Source organism: Chiloscyllium plagiosum, unplaced genomic scaffold (assembly GCF_037043375.1).
Source record: "Chiloscyllium plagiosum isolate Xiang-an unplaced genomic scaffold, Cpla_swu_hap1 HiC_scaffold_27, whole genome shotgun sequence".
In the NCBI taxonomy this organism is placed as follows: domain Eukaryota; kingdom Metazoa; phylum Chordata; class Chondrichthyes; order Orectolobiformes; family Hemiscylliidae; genus Chiloscyllium; species Chiloscyllium plagiosum.
In genome coordinates this window covers 92,428,401-92,444,441 of record NW_028270165.1, presented here as the reverse complement: position 1 = coordinate 92,444,441, position 16,041 = coordinate 92,428,401, and the positions used below count along the sequence as shown (strand labels likewise).

General features: G+C 45.2%; 1 protein-coding gene across 1 annotated transcript in view; it reads right to left on the bottom strand.

Moving 5' to 3' along the window:
- Positions 1 to 13,196, bottom strand: part of LOC148145028 (uncharacterized) — a 58,048-nt gene extending 44,852 nt beyond the window's left edge. The window contains 2 exon segments of the mRNA XM_087975520.1: positions 6,213 to 6,317; positions 12,881 to 13,196. The gene's annotated coding sequence lies outside the window, so the exon portion shown is untranslated.
- Between the last annotated feature and the right edge of the window lie 2,845 nt (positions 13,197 to 16,041).

Sequence of the window (16,041 nt, the reverse complement as noted above, 5' to 3'; positions counted from 1 at the left end):
GGTTTTTGTTTTAAAGCTGCTCATTTCTTTCAGCTTTCTGCACTAAGCTTCCAATGTCGCGTATCAGATGGATCAGTAAATGAGCAGCCAGTTTCGTTCGAAAGTGAATTTTTCAGGAGTGCAGAGTGTGTCATTTCATCGGCATTGTAAAGTTTACTGGCAGCATTGGGAGGTGTGGATTGTGCTCACTAGAAATTATGTGGAGGAGCCATGGTGGTGGACTCGCCTGAACGAAGTTAAAAATCACACAACACCAGGTTATAGTCCAACAGGTTTATTTGGAAGTGTGAGCTTTTGGAACACTGCTGTGGAGCAGGATCATAAGACACAGATTTTATAGCAAAAGATCAGTGTCATGCAACTGATAGGATATATTAAACAAACCAAGATTGTTGTTAAGTCTTTCACCTTTTAGAATGCGTTGCAGGTTTCAGTTCATTAATATGTAAATCCCATAACATCTTTTGATTCACATTCTCAAGATGACTTCAGTTTTTTTTAAAAAAAAGTCACAACTCAGCCCAGATAAAGGTGTGAGGTTCGAGTCTGCCAATGTCCCAATTTTGAATCAGACTGGTTCTATTTCCAAAGCAAGAATTCATAAAATATTACATGGATTGACTGCCTGCAGACTGTGCACTTTTTGAGCAAAATTGAATGTATCTGCAAACATAATTCTGCCAATACAAATTTGCCCAAAAAGTGATGTGAGTTTATGCATGAGTGCACATAAGAGTGTGATGGAGTATATGCCTGAGAGTGTGTTGGGGGTGTATGTGTGCGTGTCTGAGAGAGCACATGTGTATGAGTGAGGTATGAATAAAAGCAAGGGCTTGCGTTTTGCTAAAGCAAGGACGGTCAGGACTTGTACAGTTAATGGTAGGGCCCTGTGTCATGCTGTAAGAGAGACACATGGTGGGGTTCAGGTACACAGTTCTTTCAAAGTTGCTTCGCTGCGAGACAGGGTGGTTAAGAAGGCGTTTAGCACACTTGCCTTCATTGTTCACCCCATTGAGTATAGGAGTTGGGACATCATGTTGAGGTTGTACAGGATGTTGGTGAGGCCACTTTCAGAGTACTGAGTATGGTTCTCGTGTCCCTGTAATAGGAAGAATACTATTAGAGAGGGTTCGGTAAAGATTTACCAGGACGTTGCCAGGACTGGAGGGTTTGAGTTATAATGACAGGCTGGGACTTTTTTCACTGGAGCACAGGAGGTTGGGGGGTGACATCATGGAGATTGATAAAATCACGAGGAGTGGAGGTAAGGTGAATAGCAAAGGGCTCTTCCTTAGCGTAGGGTAGCTCAAGACTAGGGGGCATATTTCTTTAAAGTGACAGGAGAGAGATTTAAAAGGAACCTGAGGGGCAAAGTTTTGACAGAGGGCGGTTTACACGTGGAATGAACTTGCTGAGGATGTGGACAATGCAGGTACGTTTACAAAGTCTAAACGACATTTGGATGGGTACATGAATAGAAAGGTTCAGAGGGATTTGGGCCAAACGCAGGCAAGTGAGGCTAGTTTAGTTTGGGAACCCTGGTCGCCATGGATGAGTTGGACCAAAGGGTCTATTTCTGTGCTGTCTACCTCTCTGAACCAGAAGTGATCTTATTGAAACCAGTAGAATTCTGAAAGGGGCTTGACAGGATTGATGCCAATAAAATGCTCCTTTGTGGTGGGAGTCATAGAATCCCAACAATGTGGAAACAGGTCATTCAGCCCATCTATTTCACACTGGCCCTCTGAACAGCATCCAACACATACCCACCCCTTTATTCAGTATTTCCCATGGCCAATCCACCCTAAGTTTCACATCGTTGGTCACTATGGGTAATTTAGCACAGCCTATCCACCCTAACCTCTACACCCTAATCTGAAAATTACCTTCTCAAAAATGTAATTTAAATGTAGAAAAATGTTAGTCTGACTCAACATTCAGACGCAGACAGAATTCACACTTATTGTTAGAAAAGCTCTGCATTTGAATGACATTCTTGAGAAGGTAACAAAAAACAAGTTCTGGGATTAACAAACCAAAGAGCAGAAACCTATTCTAAAAGATGAAGGATTTCATCTAAAATTGTTTGATGTGTCACATTTCCATGACGCTAGACTCCTTAGGATATAAATTGTGATCATGATCTCATTCTCCAAAACTACCTGATGAAGGAGCGGCGCTCCGAAAGCTAGTGCTTCCAAACCAACCTGTTGGATTATAACCTGGTGTTGTGTGATTTTTAACTTTGTCCGTGGGAAACACATGAGTTGTGGGAGTGGTAACAGTTCTTATTTTGTGATCTATTCCAAGTGAAATTTCTCCTCTGCACAGGCACGGGTAAACAGTTTGTTTTTGTGCTTTGTGCGAGATCGGGTTAGCAGCTTTTAAATCCTTATGTGAAGCAACAGAAGTAAACTGTCAATCAGCAATTGTATTCCGAGAGTGGTACTTCCAGCTCTGGTAATCCTGTTGCATCAACAGAGAGAGGGTGAGGATGTCACATCTCAAGAGCAGACAGAAAAGTTATTTCGCTTGTTGAGTCGGTTCCTCACTCAGATGAGACTGGATGTTGCTTTTAATGGATCATAATTAAATGCTACAATGGAACACCTTAAATTCAAGGAATTTTGAAAGTGCAAACGAACAGTAACTTTGAACAGACATGTTCTTCCATTTCTAACCTTGGTTGACCCATATGAAGCCTTTTTACTGATAGCTCCATAATCATGTTCCTGCTGGATTTTTTTCAGGGCAAACAATTTCTGGTGGGAGAAATTCTGCATCCTGGGAAGGCGGGGAAATGAGAAAAAAAGCTGTTAAAAGCATTTGAACTGTGGGCCCACGAGCTCTCGTGGGAGCAGTGCATTTGCCAAAAGCATTTCTGAGGAATTCTGTGTAACTGTTGGACTGAAAATAGTTTCCCCACTGAACGTTAAACAGGTATTGAGAACGTTGCGCATTATAGATTGTCTTCCTGAGGACCGGAGGAGGATTGAATTTGCCAACTTGAACCACACTTTGCAGAGAGAGGAATTTTCTCCGGATGGAATAGGTTGATGGAAGTCAACAATTGTCAGATTATTTCATGAAAATAACAGCTGGTATGGGGATCCCAGAAGAGGGGCGTCTGTAATGAGCACACAGAAACAAACCCTTCAGTCCAGGCCAACCAGATATCCTAAATTAATCTAGTGACCCATTTGCCAGCATTTGGCCCATATCCCTCTGAATTCTTCCTATTCATGTCCCTATCCAGATGCATTTTTTTCTTCGGAGAATACTTGGGTGAGAGCCAAGATATGCAATATCTCAATGTATAATAATGAAGCTCATTTATTCTGAAATTATTTCAATTAGTTGGTCAATTGGCAAATAATAGCTGCATAACTGTTGTCAATATTGATATTCAGGAAAGCTATTTTGTTTAATATATTTCCTTTGTAAAGATCTTATCCAAATTATAAAATGAATGTATTTTCATACGAAATAAAATTTGCAGTGTTTTATTAAATGGTTGAAAGTAACTTTTGCACTTAATTGCTCCGTTTGGGATTAAACATTGTGACTTAGATAAAAGTGATCTTTCATAATTTATGGTGAGTCTATTAACAAACGAATGTTGCCATTTGCTCTCAAGTTCGCTCAGATTCAATTTGAAATTCTTAAATGAGTTGAATAAGGGGTAAAAAGTAAATATTTATTGCCCTTTACTGAAATTCTCTGCTCTGCCATTGTATTTGGTTAAACAAAATATGTATCTCTCTTCATAACTTTGATATCACCACAAATCCTAGGAACCCCATCCAGAACAAACATATAAATACAAAGTAGGAGACAACAGCTTCGCTTCACTTGGAGGTCACCACTGATGATGTTACCAAGCCAGGTAATGAAACGTCTAGATATCAAACCTACAGCTCAGCGAGCAAACCTGCACCCTAAACATTCTACTTTGCTGAAAGACTGCACAATCTGCAGGCAGTCAATACATGTAATATATTGTCAATTCCACTTGGAAAATAGATAATGGGCCCACTTCTTTTTGGATGTGAGCATAAGTGGTATAGTAAGTAAGTTTGCTGATGACACCAAAATTGGAGGTGTAGTGGACAGCGAAGGAGGTTACCTCAGATTACAATGGGATCTTGATCAGATGGGCCAATGGGCTGAGAAGTGGCAAATGGAGTTTAATTTAGATAAATGTGAGGTGCTGCATTTTGGGAAAGCAAATCTTAGCAGGACTTGTACACTTAATGGTAAGGCCCTCGGGGGTGTTGCTGAACAAAGAGACCTTGGAGTGCAAGTTCATAGCTCCTTGAAAGTGGAGTCGCAGGTTGATAGGATAGTGAAGATGGTGTTTTGTATGCTTTCCTTTATTTGGTCAGAATATTGTGTACAGGAGTTGGGAGGTCATGTTACTGCTGTACAGTTGGAATATTGCATGCAATTCTGGTTTCCTTCCTATCAGAAAGATATTGTGAAACTTAAGGGTTCAGAAAAGATTTACAAGGATGTTGCCAAGACTGGAAGATTTGAGCTATAGGGAGAGACAGAACAGACTGGGGCTGTTTTCCCTGGAACGTCAGAGGCTGAGGGGTGACCTTATAGAAGGTTATGAAATCATGAGGGACATGGATAGGATAGATAGACAAAGTCTTTTCCCTGAGGTGGGAGAGTCCAGAAATAGAGGGCATAGGTTTACACTGAGAGGAGAAAGATATGAAAGAGACTTAAGAGGCAACCTTTTCATTTAGAGGGTGGTAGTGTATGGAATAAGCTGCCAGAGGAAGTGGTGGAGGCTGGTACAATTACAACACTTAAAAAGCAACTGGAGGGATATGGGCCCCATGCTGGCAGGCGGGACGAGATTGGGTTGGGATATCATGCACAGGGATGTGCAGGTTAGGTGCATTAGTCCCGGGTAAATGTTGAGCAATAGGGGTAGGGGAATTGCGTCGGTGGGTTACCCTCCGGAGGATCAGTGTGTAGTCTTTGGGCCGAGTGGCCTGCTCCCACATTGTTTGGAGTCTCTGAAGGGGAAGGGATTTTTGTAAAGTGTGCAAGGCAATGCAGGAGTAGTGCGGGGGCCTGCTGAAGGCCTTGCTCCGCCCCTTGCTCCTCCCCCTGTTGTTGAGCTGTCTAACAAACATCTACTCTTTCTCTGCCTTTTTGCTGGGGGCAACTGAAGCTGTAACAATGTTGGGACACAATAAAGGTTACCTGAACATTCTGCCAGACTCAGACTCTCATTGAAAGCTTAGAGCTCCAAGCGGTTTTTGTTTTAAAGCTGCTCATTTCTTGCAGCCCCCTGCATTAAGTTTCCAATGTTGTATATCAGATAGAGCAGTGACTGAGCAGCTGGTTCCGTTAGAAGTTTACATTTTTCGGGAGTGCAGGCACTGCATTGTTTCAGCGGCAGTTTACTGGCAGCACTGGGAAGTGTGGGCTGTGTTCATTAGAAAGGAGGTGGAGGTGCTGCTGTTGGACTAGGTGGGACACGGTTTAAAAATCACAACACCGGGTTATAGTCCAACAGGTTTATTTGGAAGCACTAGCTTTCGGAGTGCTGCTCCTTCATCGGGTAGCTGTGGAGCAGGATCATAAGACACAGAGTTACGAGCAAAAGGTCACAGTGTCATGCAACTGATATGATATATTGACAAATGTAGATTGCTGTTAAGTCTTTCATCTTTTAGAATGGGTTGCAGGTTTTATTTCATTAATGTGTACATAGCAGTACTACTATTCAGTCATATTCTCAAGATCACAAGGGTTTTTTTTAAACTGGTGACATCTCAGCCCAGACAATGCATGAAAGGTGTGTCAGTATCCCAATCTTAAATCAGACTGGTACTATTTCCAAACTAGGAATTTATAAAATATTACATGGATTGACTACCTGCATGTTGTGCGCTTTTTGTGCAAAGTTGAATATATCTGTAAATATAATTCTGCAAATGCACCCCATCGTTGTGTGTGCACATGCTTTGTAAAGGGAGAGTGATGGAGGAGAAGCCTGTAAGAGGGTGTGTATACATCTGAGAGAGAGTGTGTGTATGAGAGAGGTATAGATAAAAGTGAGGGATTGCATTTTCCTAAAATAAGGGCAGGACTTGTACAGAGGGATATGGGGGGGGGGTTCAGGTACATACTTCATTGAAAGTTGCATCACTGGTTGGAAGGGTGCTTCAGAAGGCATTCAGCACACTTACCTTATTTGTCCACACCATTGAATAAAGGAGTTGGGACATCATTTAGAAGTTGTACAGGATGTTGGTGAAGCCACTTGTAGAGTACTGAGAACGCTTCTGGTGGCCCTGTAATAGGAAGAATACTATTACAGAGGGTTCAGTAAAGATTCACCAGGATATTACCAAGACTGGAGGGTTTGAGTTATAAGGAGAGGCTGTGAATCTCTTCACTGGAGCACAGGAGGTTGAGGGGTGACCTCATTGAGATTGATATAATCATGACGGTTCTAGGTAACATGAACATCAAAAATAGCGAGGAACCTGCACGGTGATGTCAAGTGACTGGTGGGGGGTAGAAATTGTGGCAGTTGGACACTTTAAATCCATCAGGAACAGCATCTCCATACAGCATACTGTGCATGTCAGGTGAGATGCCAGAAGACTAGAGGTTGGCTAACATGGTGCCACTGTTTAAGAAGGGTGGTAAGGACAAGCCAGGGAACTATAGACCAGTGAGGCCAACGTCAATGGTGGGCACATTGTTGGAGGGAATCCTGAGGGAGAGGATGTACATGTATTTGAAAAGACAAGGACTGATTAGGGATAGTCAACATGGTTTTGTGTGGGAAATCATGTCTCACAAACTTGATTGAGTTTTTTGAGGAAGTAACAAAGAGGATTGAGGAAGGCAGAGCAGTAATGTGATCTATATGGACTTCAGTAAGGCGTTTGACAAGGTTCCACATGGGAAACTGATTAGCAAGGTGAGATCTCAAGGAATACAGAGAGAACTAGCCATTTGGATACAGAACTGGCTCAAAGGTAGAAGGCAGAGGGTGGTGGTGGAGGGTTGTTTTTCAGACTGGAGGCCTGCGACCAGTAGAGTGCCACAAGGATCGCTGCTCGGTCCTCTACTTTTTGTCACTTATATAAATGATTTGGATGCGAGCATAAGAGGTACAGTTAGAGGGAGAGGCTGAACAGGCTGGGGCTGTTTTCCCTGGAGTGTCAGAGGCTGAGGGGTGACCTTATAAAGGTTTAAAAAGGTATGAGGGGCATGGACAAGATAAATAGACAAAGTTTTTTCCCTTGGGTTGGGGAGTCCAGAACTAGAGGGCATAGATTTCAGGTGAGAGGGGAAAAATGTAAAAGAGACCTACGGGGCAATTTTTTCACACAAGCATAGTACGTGTATGCAATGAGCTGCCAGAGGGACTGGTGGAGGCTGGTACAAATGTAACAATTAAGAGGCATTTGAATGGGTATATAAATAGGACAGGTTTGGAAGGATGTGGGCCAGGTGTTGAGGAGCGGGACTAGATTGGGTTGGGATATCTGGTCGGCATGGACCGAAGGGTCTGTTTCCATGCTGTACACTTCTGACTCTATGCTGTTTCAGCAAAAGCCGCGCATCCTCTGTCTGCAGAAACAGTGCTAACCCTTCTTCAAATGGACCAATGAGAAGCCAGACAAGGAGCCTGGGCCTCCTGCCAATCAGAGCTCCCCAACTGTCTGAATGCGGAAGATGGACCATCAGGTTCTGAAGCTGTTGTCCTCTCCAAATGAAGATCGAGCTTCACCTCAGACTGCAACTTCCTTCCTCTCTCCACCATCTGTGGGTACGGCACTGTCTTTACCATTTCATTTTTTCATTCTGGGGTTAAATTGTTGACTTGCAGCAACTGAAAAGAAAGTGAGTGAATCCAGGGAAGGGCCAGAGTCGGGAAACGTTGGTCCAGGTTAGTGTCTCAATTGGCAAACGCACGGCAAATGCAGTCCCACAGTGTGAAGTGATAGCCTCAGTTATGAAAAAATAACTGCTGTAAGGAGGTACGTTGTTTAAATGGTGACATATTGGGATGTGGAGAAAGTGAGGACTGCAGATGCTGGAGATGAGAGTCGAAAAGTGTGGCACTGGAAAAGCACAGGAGGTCAGACAGCATCCGAGGAGCAGGAGAATTGACGTTTCAGGCACGAGCCCTTCCTCAGGAATGATGTGTGGATGTAAAACGTGGCCTCAGCGTCCTTCCACACCAGTCACTGCCAGTTGTCAGACGGATGCAGCAAGCAATCAGCAAGGCAACAGGTATATTACCGAGAGGAATTGATTTCAGAAGTCGGGATGTCTTCCTGCAGTTAAGGGGTCATTGAATATATTCAAGGCTGAGTTCATCTGATTTTAGAACAACCATGAAGTGGATGTTTATGGGGGAAGGCAAGTAAAATGGTTTTAAGACCAGTACAGAATAGTTAGAGTCATACAGCACAGAAACAGACCCTTCAGCCCAACTAGTCCATGCTGACTATATTCACAAACTAAACTAGTCCCACCTGCCTGTGTTTGCCCCATATCCCCCTGAACCTTTCCTATTCATGTACTTATCCAAATGTCTTTTAAACGTTGTTACTCAACCTGCATCCACCATTTCCTCTGGACATTCATTCCACACAAACCACTGTTTAAAAAAAAGGTGCTCCTCATGTGTTTTTTAAATCTTTCTCCTCTCACCTTAATTTGCTCCCTAATCTTGAAACGACACATGCCGTTCACCTTATCTTTGCCCCTCATGGTTTTGTAAACTTCTATAAAGAGAACAAAGAACATTACAGCACAGGAACAGGCCCTTCAGCCCTCCAAGGCTCTGCTGATCGAGATACTCTATCTAAACCTGCCGCCTATTTTCAAAGGATCTGTCTCCCTCTGCTCCTTGCCCATTCATGTCTCTGTCTAGATACATCTTAAATGACGCTATCGATCCCAACCCTACTACCTCCACTGGCGATGCATTCGAGGCGCCCACCACCCTCAGTGTAAAGAACTTTCTATGTACATCTCCCTCAAACCTTTCCCCTCTCACTTTGAACTCGTGACCCTGAGTAATTAAGTCTTCCCCTCTGGGAAAATAATTCTTACTATCCACCCCTGTTTACACCCCGCATGGTTTTTCAGCCTCAATCAGGACACCCACCCTCCAATGAAAATAGTCTTAATCTACTCAACCTCTCCTCATAGCTTGCGCTTTCCATAAAAGGCAACATCCTGGTGAACCTCCTCTGCACTCTCTCCAAACATATCCACATCCTTTTGGAAATCTGGCGATCCGGAATTGTACACAGTATTCCAAATGCACCAAACCAAAATCTTATATAACTTTAACATGAACTGCCAGCTCTTTTACTCAATCCGTCCGATGATGGAACGCGTGTTGTAAACTGCCTTGACCACTCTACTGACAGTCATTGCCACCTTCAGAGAACTATAGACCCGAACACCCAGATCTCTCTGTACATCAATTTCCCCCAGGACCTTTCCATTTACTGTATAGCTCGCTCTTGAATTGCATCTTCCAAAATGCATCACCTCGCATTTGTCTGGATTGAACTCCATCTGCCATTTCTCCTCCCAACTCTCCGATCTATATTCTGCTGTATCGTCTGACAGTCCCCTTCACTATCTGATATTCCATCAATCTGAATGCCCATCTGCAAACTTGCTAATGAGGCACCCGACACCTTCACCTTTCAACCTCCTGTGCTCCAGTGAAAAAAGTCCCAGCCTCCCCACCAAAAGGTGTGAATTCTGTCTGGGTCCCAATGTCGAGTCAGCCTGACATTTTTGATATAAAAGCTCTGCATTTAAATTACGTTCTTGAGAAAGTTACTGAAAACAGGTTCTGGGATTAACATACCAAAGAACAGAAACAGTTCAGCAGTTAGATCACACGTTCGAGTGAGAAGTGTGTATAACATGATCTCACAACTCCTATACTCAATGCTATGAGCAATGAAGGAAAGCAAACCAAACGCTGCCTTCACTACTCTATCCACCTGAGACTCCAGCACTCCAAGGTCTCTTTATTCTGCAACACTCCCCTTAACTGTGACAGTCCTGCCTGGATTGCTTGACCAAAATGCAAACCTCTGATTTCTCTAAATTAAACTCCAACTGACACTCCTCGGCTCATCAACCGATCCCATAAATTCTAATTTATAGTGAACTCTTTCCTATCTCATTCCTTGGAAGCTGAAAATCTCCATCCCACAATCAGTCCCTCCATTTTCACTATTTGGACTGAAGGGGCTGTTTCTGTGCTGCATGGCTCTGTAACTCGGCCCTGTACTAGTCTTAAAACCATTTTCTTGCATTCCCCATAAACATTCACATAAAAATCAGATGAACTCAGCCTTGAATATATTCAATGACCCCCTAACTGCAGGAAGACATCCCCACTTCTGAACTTAATTCCTCTTGCTAATACACCACTTACCTTGCTCATTGCCTGCTGCACCTGTCTGACAACTGGCACAGAAGGACACTGATGCCCCTCTGAACATCCACGCATCATTCCTGATGAAGGGCTCGTGCCCAAAACTTCGACTGTCCTACTGCTCGGATGCTGCTTGACCTGCTGTGCTTTGCCAATTGTGGTCTTCTCTACATTGGGGAAACCGAGCGTAAACTTGGGGAACGGTTTGCTGAGCATCACAGCCGGGTCCGCAGAGGCTGAGCTGACTTCCCAGTCTCCACCCATTTTAATGCCCCTTCCCACTCCCCTTCTGACATGACTATTTTTGGCTTCCTCCATTACCACAACAAACCAAGCCACAAACTGGAGGAACAAAACCTCATCTTCTGTCTGAGCAGTCAACAGCCCAGAAGACACATTGAGTTCTCCAATTTCACATAATCTCCCATCCCATCCCCCAACACACTTCCCAGCCCCTTCCACTCTTCCCTGCCAACTAGATTCCTTCCTCCCATTCACCAACCAGGTCGTACCAGGTTATGGAGATAAGACAGGAACAGGATGCTGATTGAGGATGATCAGCCATGATCACAATAAATGGTGGTGCTGGCTCGAAGGGCAGAATAGCCTACTCCCGCACCTATTGTCTATTGTACCCTCTACCTGTTTCCACCTTTCCCCACTTCAATACCCTGACCCCAGCACACCCTTGTTCCACAGCTCTCCCTCTACCCACCCCCAGACCTGAACAAGGGTACACCAGATCCCTCGACTTCTCCACCTTCTGATACTGCCAAGCTTGCTGCGTTCTTTCAGTCTCCTGCCTGTCTATTTTGCTAATTGAGAACAAAGGCTTGGACTAACTTTTCCAGACTCTGTCCCCTCACCTGGATTCACTCCCATTTCTTTCAGTTGCTCCAAGTCAACAACTGAACCTCAGAATGAAACGTAAATGGAAATGGGGGTGAGAAAAGAGAGTGCCGTACTCTCAGATGTTGGACAGAGGAAAGAAGTTGCAGTCTGAGGAGAACCTCAATCTTCATTCAGAGAGAGGAGGAGCAGGAGCTTCAGAGCCTCATTGTCCAACTTCCACATTCACCAATAGGGGAGCTCCGAATGGCAGGAGGACAATTCTCCCTCCGGTCCTCCTTATTTGTCCATCAAACGTAGGTCTCGTCCCTTTTCTGCCGACAGCGAGGAACATGCCCAATGTCTTGGTGACACCAGCAAACGTGTGCCCTGTTTGTTGACACTGAGGAGTGTACACAATATGCACTGTAGCAATGCTGGTGTCATTGACAGATTTTAAGTGTCCAAATTCCTTTGGGAGAACAAAAAGGATACAGCCATAATTTTTTTCCATGTGGCTCAATATTTGATTGCTTTTGCATTTGTCCGGCTGCTCAATGTTTAAGTCTTTTCCTCAGTGTTGGGCTGAGATTCACAACTAGAGGGCATAGGTTTAGCGTGAGACCACAAAAGTAACTGAGGGCCAACGTTTCCATGCAGAGGGTGGTGCATGTATGGAATGAGCTGCCAGAGGAAGTAGTGGAAGCTGGTATAATTACAGCATTTGAAAGGTATCTGGCTGGGTATCTGAATAGGAAGGGTTTAGAGGGATATGAGTCAAGTGCTGGCAAAGGGGTCTAGATTAATTTAGGATAGCATGTTGGCATGGACAGGTTGGACCGAATAGGTCTATTTCCGTGCTGTACATCTCTATGACTCTAAATAATAAAAAGTCGAATTTTCCAAATAAACTATATCCATGTTAACAAGGCTTAGTGTACCACATGCTTTACTAACTATTCTCAACAGGTCCTGCCCCTTCAATGACTGAGGAACATATACATGCTGGTGCATAATCTCCTTCACTAGTATTTACACACTACCCTCAGCAATTGCACAACTAACAGCAAAGGGTAAACAGCACAAGGATTAAACACACAGTGAGGGGGCAAACAGCACAAGGATTAAACACACAGTGAGAGGTAAACATGACAAGGATTAAACACACAGTGAGGGGTAAACAGCACAAGGATTAAACACACAGTGAGGGTGCAAACAGCACAAGGATTAAACACACAGTGAGGGTGCAAACAGCACAAGGATTAAACACACAGTGAGGGGCAAACAGCACAAGGATTAAACACACAGTGAGGGGTAAACAGCACAAGGATTAAACACACAGTGAGGGGCAAACAGCACAAGGATTAAACACAGTGAGGGGCAAACAGCACAAGGATTAAACACACAGTGAGGGGCAAACAGCACAAGGATTAAACACACAGTGAGGGGCAAACAGCACAAAGATTAAACACACAGTGAGGGGTAAACAGCACAAGCGCCAGTAAAAGCCGATGGAAAGTGAGTGTAAAATGTCACTATGACAGGACAGGCCCCACATTTCTTCCCCTCCGTCCCCCCCACAACCTGCCTCACCTTTCACGTCCCGGGCCCAGTACCTTCCAGGTGGCCCCATAGTTGACACAGGGGCCGCCCCACGACCAGTAGAACTCCACCACCCCGGCGGCCGACGAGTTCCCAAGCAGGCCCTTAACCCCATCCGCCTCCAGAATGCTCACCGGCTCCTGGCTGCTGTACAGCCGGCCGGTGTGGCCGTGACACAGCAGCTGCGCCAGGAAGGCGGCGGCGGCCAGTGACGGGTGTCTGCCCCGGGCCGCGCGGCGCCATTTTCCTAACGGCCGCCCTCCCGCCGCTTCCTCGCTCGAGCGACTTCTCCTCCCAACCGCCTTCGGCCCCGCGTGACAACTGCACGGGGCGATGGGCGGGGCCGGGCCGGGGCGATGGGCGGGGCCGGGCCGGGGGGTGGGCGGGGCCGGGCCGGGGGGTGGGCGGGGCCGGGCCGGGGGGTGGGCGGGGCCGGGCCGGGAGGACGGGCGGGGCGGGGCCGGGGAGCCTCACCGTCACCAAGCAACAGCCACCTCGCGCTACAACTGCTCATTCACAAAAACAAACTCTCCTGTCTCGCTCTGCAGCTGCAGGGGGGACACTGCCACGTTTCCAGGAGCCCTGTCTACATTGGGAAAGCTCACGGCTCAATTTAAACAGATATTCCCACATCTAACGGAACGGCGTCATATCGAAAGGGGGCAATCTGCATTTTAAAGGGACGTGGACATTTTAACGGGTATTTCTGCAAATAAAGAGGTTTAAATGGACAAGATTATATTTCAAAGGGATGTGGGCACATTCAAAGGGATATTTTCATATGTAAAGTGACGCAGTTATATCTAAATGAATCTACATTTCGAAGAGACGTTGCCCTATTTATAAGTAGAGACAATAAGTGTGAATTCTGTCTGTGTCCCAATGTTGAGTCAGACTGACATTTTTCTTAGAAAAGCTCTGCATTTAAATTACATTCTTGAGAAGGTAATTTATAGATTCTTGTGTATGTTAGGGAGAATTGGCCGTGCTAAGTTACCCGTAGTGACCAGGGATGTACAGGTTAGGGTGGAAATATGGAGTACGGGGTTGGATATTGCTGGGATACTGTTCAGAGGGCCAGAGTGAAATAGATGGGCTGAATGGCCTGCTTCCACATTGTCGGAATTCTATGACCCTCCCCATAAAGGAGCATTTTATCTGCATCTATCCTGTCAAGCCGCGTTCAGAATTCTACTGGTTTCAATAAAGATATGCAGCACAGAAACAGATACTTCGGTCCAACTCGTCCATGCCGACCAGGATTCCAAACTAAACCAGTCCCATTTGCCTACATTTGGCCCATATCCCTCTAAACCTTTCTATTCATGTACCCATCCAAATGCTGTTTCAATGTTGTAAATGTACCGGCAACTACCACATCCTCAGTAAGTTCATTCCACATGCAAATCACTCTTTCAAAATGTTGCCCCTCCAGTTCCTTTTAAATCTCTCTCCTCACATTAAAAAAAAGCCCCCTAGTTTTGAGTTCCCCTACGCTAAGCAAGAGCCATTTGCTATTCACCTTACCTCCCACTCCTCATAATTTTATCAATCTCAATGAGGTCACCCCCAACTTCCTGTGCTCCAGTGAATAAAGTCCCAGCCTCTCCTTATAATTCAAACCCTCCAGTCCTGACAACATCCTGGTAAATCTTTACCAAACCCTCTCTAATAGTATTCTTCCTATTACAGGGCCACCAGAACTGTACTCAGTACTGTGAAAGTGACCTCACCAACATCCTGTCCAACCTCAACATGATGTCCCAACCCCTATACTCAATGGTGTGAACAATGAAGGCAATGTTGCGAAATGCCATCTTAACCACCCTGTCGAGCAGTGATGAAACTTCCAAGGAACTATGTATCTAAACACCCCCCACCTCTGCCCCGCCGCCCCCCCCCCCCATGTCTGTCTATGAGACCATAAGACATAGGAGCGGAAGTAACGCCATTCGGCCCATCGAGTCCACTCCACCATTCAATCATGGCTGATGGGCATTTCAACTCCACTGACCTGCATTCTCCCCGTAGCCCTTAATTCCTTGTGACATCAAGAATTTATCAATTTCTGCCTTGAAGACATTTAGCGTCCCAGCCTCCCTGCACTCTGTGGCAATGAATTCCACAGGCCCACCACTCTCTGGCTGAAGAAATGTCTCCGCATTTCTGTTCTGAATTTACCCCCTCTAATTCTAAGGCTGTGTCCACGGGTCCTAGTCTCCTCGCCCAATGGAAACAATTTCGAGCGTCCTCCCTCTCCAAGCCATGTATTATCTTGTAAGTTTCTATTAGATCTCCCCTTAATCTTCTAAACTCCAATGAATACAATCCCAGGATCCTCAGCCGTTCCTCATATATTAGACCTACCATTCCAGGGATCATCCGTGTGACTCTCCGCTGGACACGCTCCAGTGCCAGTATGTCCTTCCTGAGGTGTGGGGACCAAAACTGGACACAGTACTCCAAATGGGGCCGAACCAGAGCTTTATAAAGTCTCAGTAGCACAACAGTGCTTTTATGTTCCAACCCTCTTGAGATAATTGACAACATTGCATTCGCTTTCTTAATCACGGTCTCAACCTGCATGTTTACCTTTAGAGAATCCTCAACTAGCACTCCCAGATCCCTCTGTACTTTGGCTTTACGAATTTTCTTACTGTTTAGAAAGTAGTCCATGCTTCTATTCTTTTTTCCAAAGTGCAAGACCTCGCATTTGCTCACATTGAATTCCATCATCCATTTCCTGGACCACTCCTCCAAACTGGCTAGATCCTTCTGCAGCCTCCCCACTTCCTCAGTACTACCTGCCTGTCCACCTAACTTTATATCATCGGCAAACTTCGCTAGAATGCCCCCAGTCCCTTCATCCAGATCATTAATATATAATGTGAACAGCTGCGGCCCCAACACTGAACCCTGCAGGACACCGCTTGTCACTGGCTGCCATTCCAAAAAAGAACCTTTTATCCCAACTCTCTGCCTTCTGTCAGACAGCCAATCCTCAATCCATACCAGTTGCTCACGTCGAACACCATGGGCCCTCACCTGGCTCAGCAGTCTCCCGTGCACACACTCTCATTCTCTCGTGCACACACACTATTCTATGGGGTGAAATTGTATTGGCAGAATTATATTTGCAGATACATTCAATT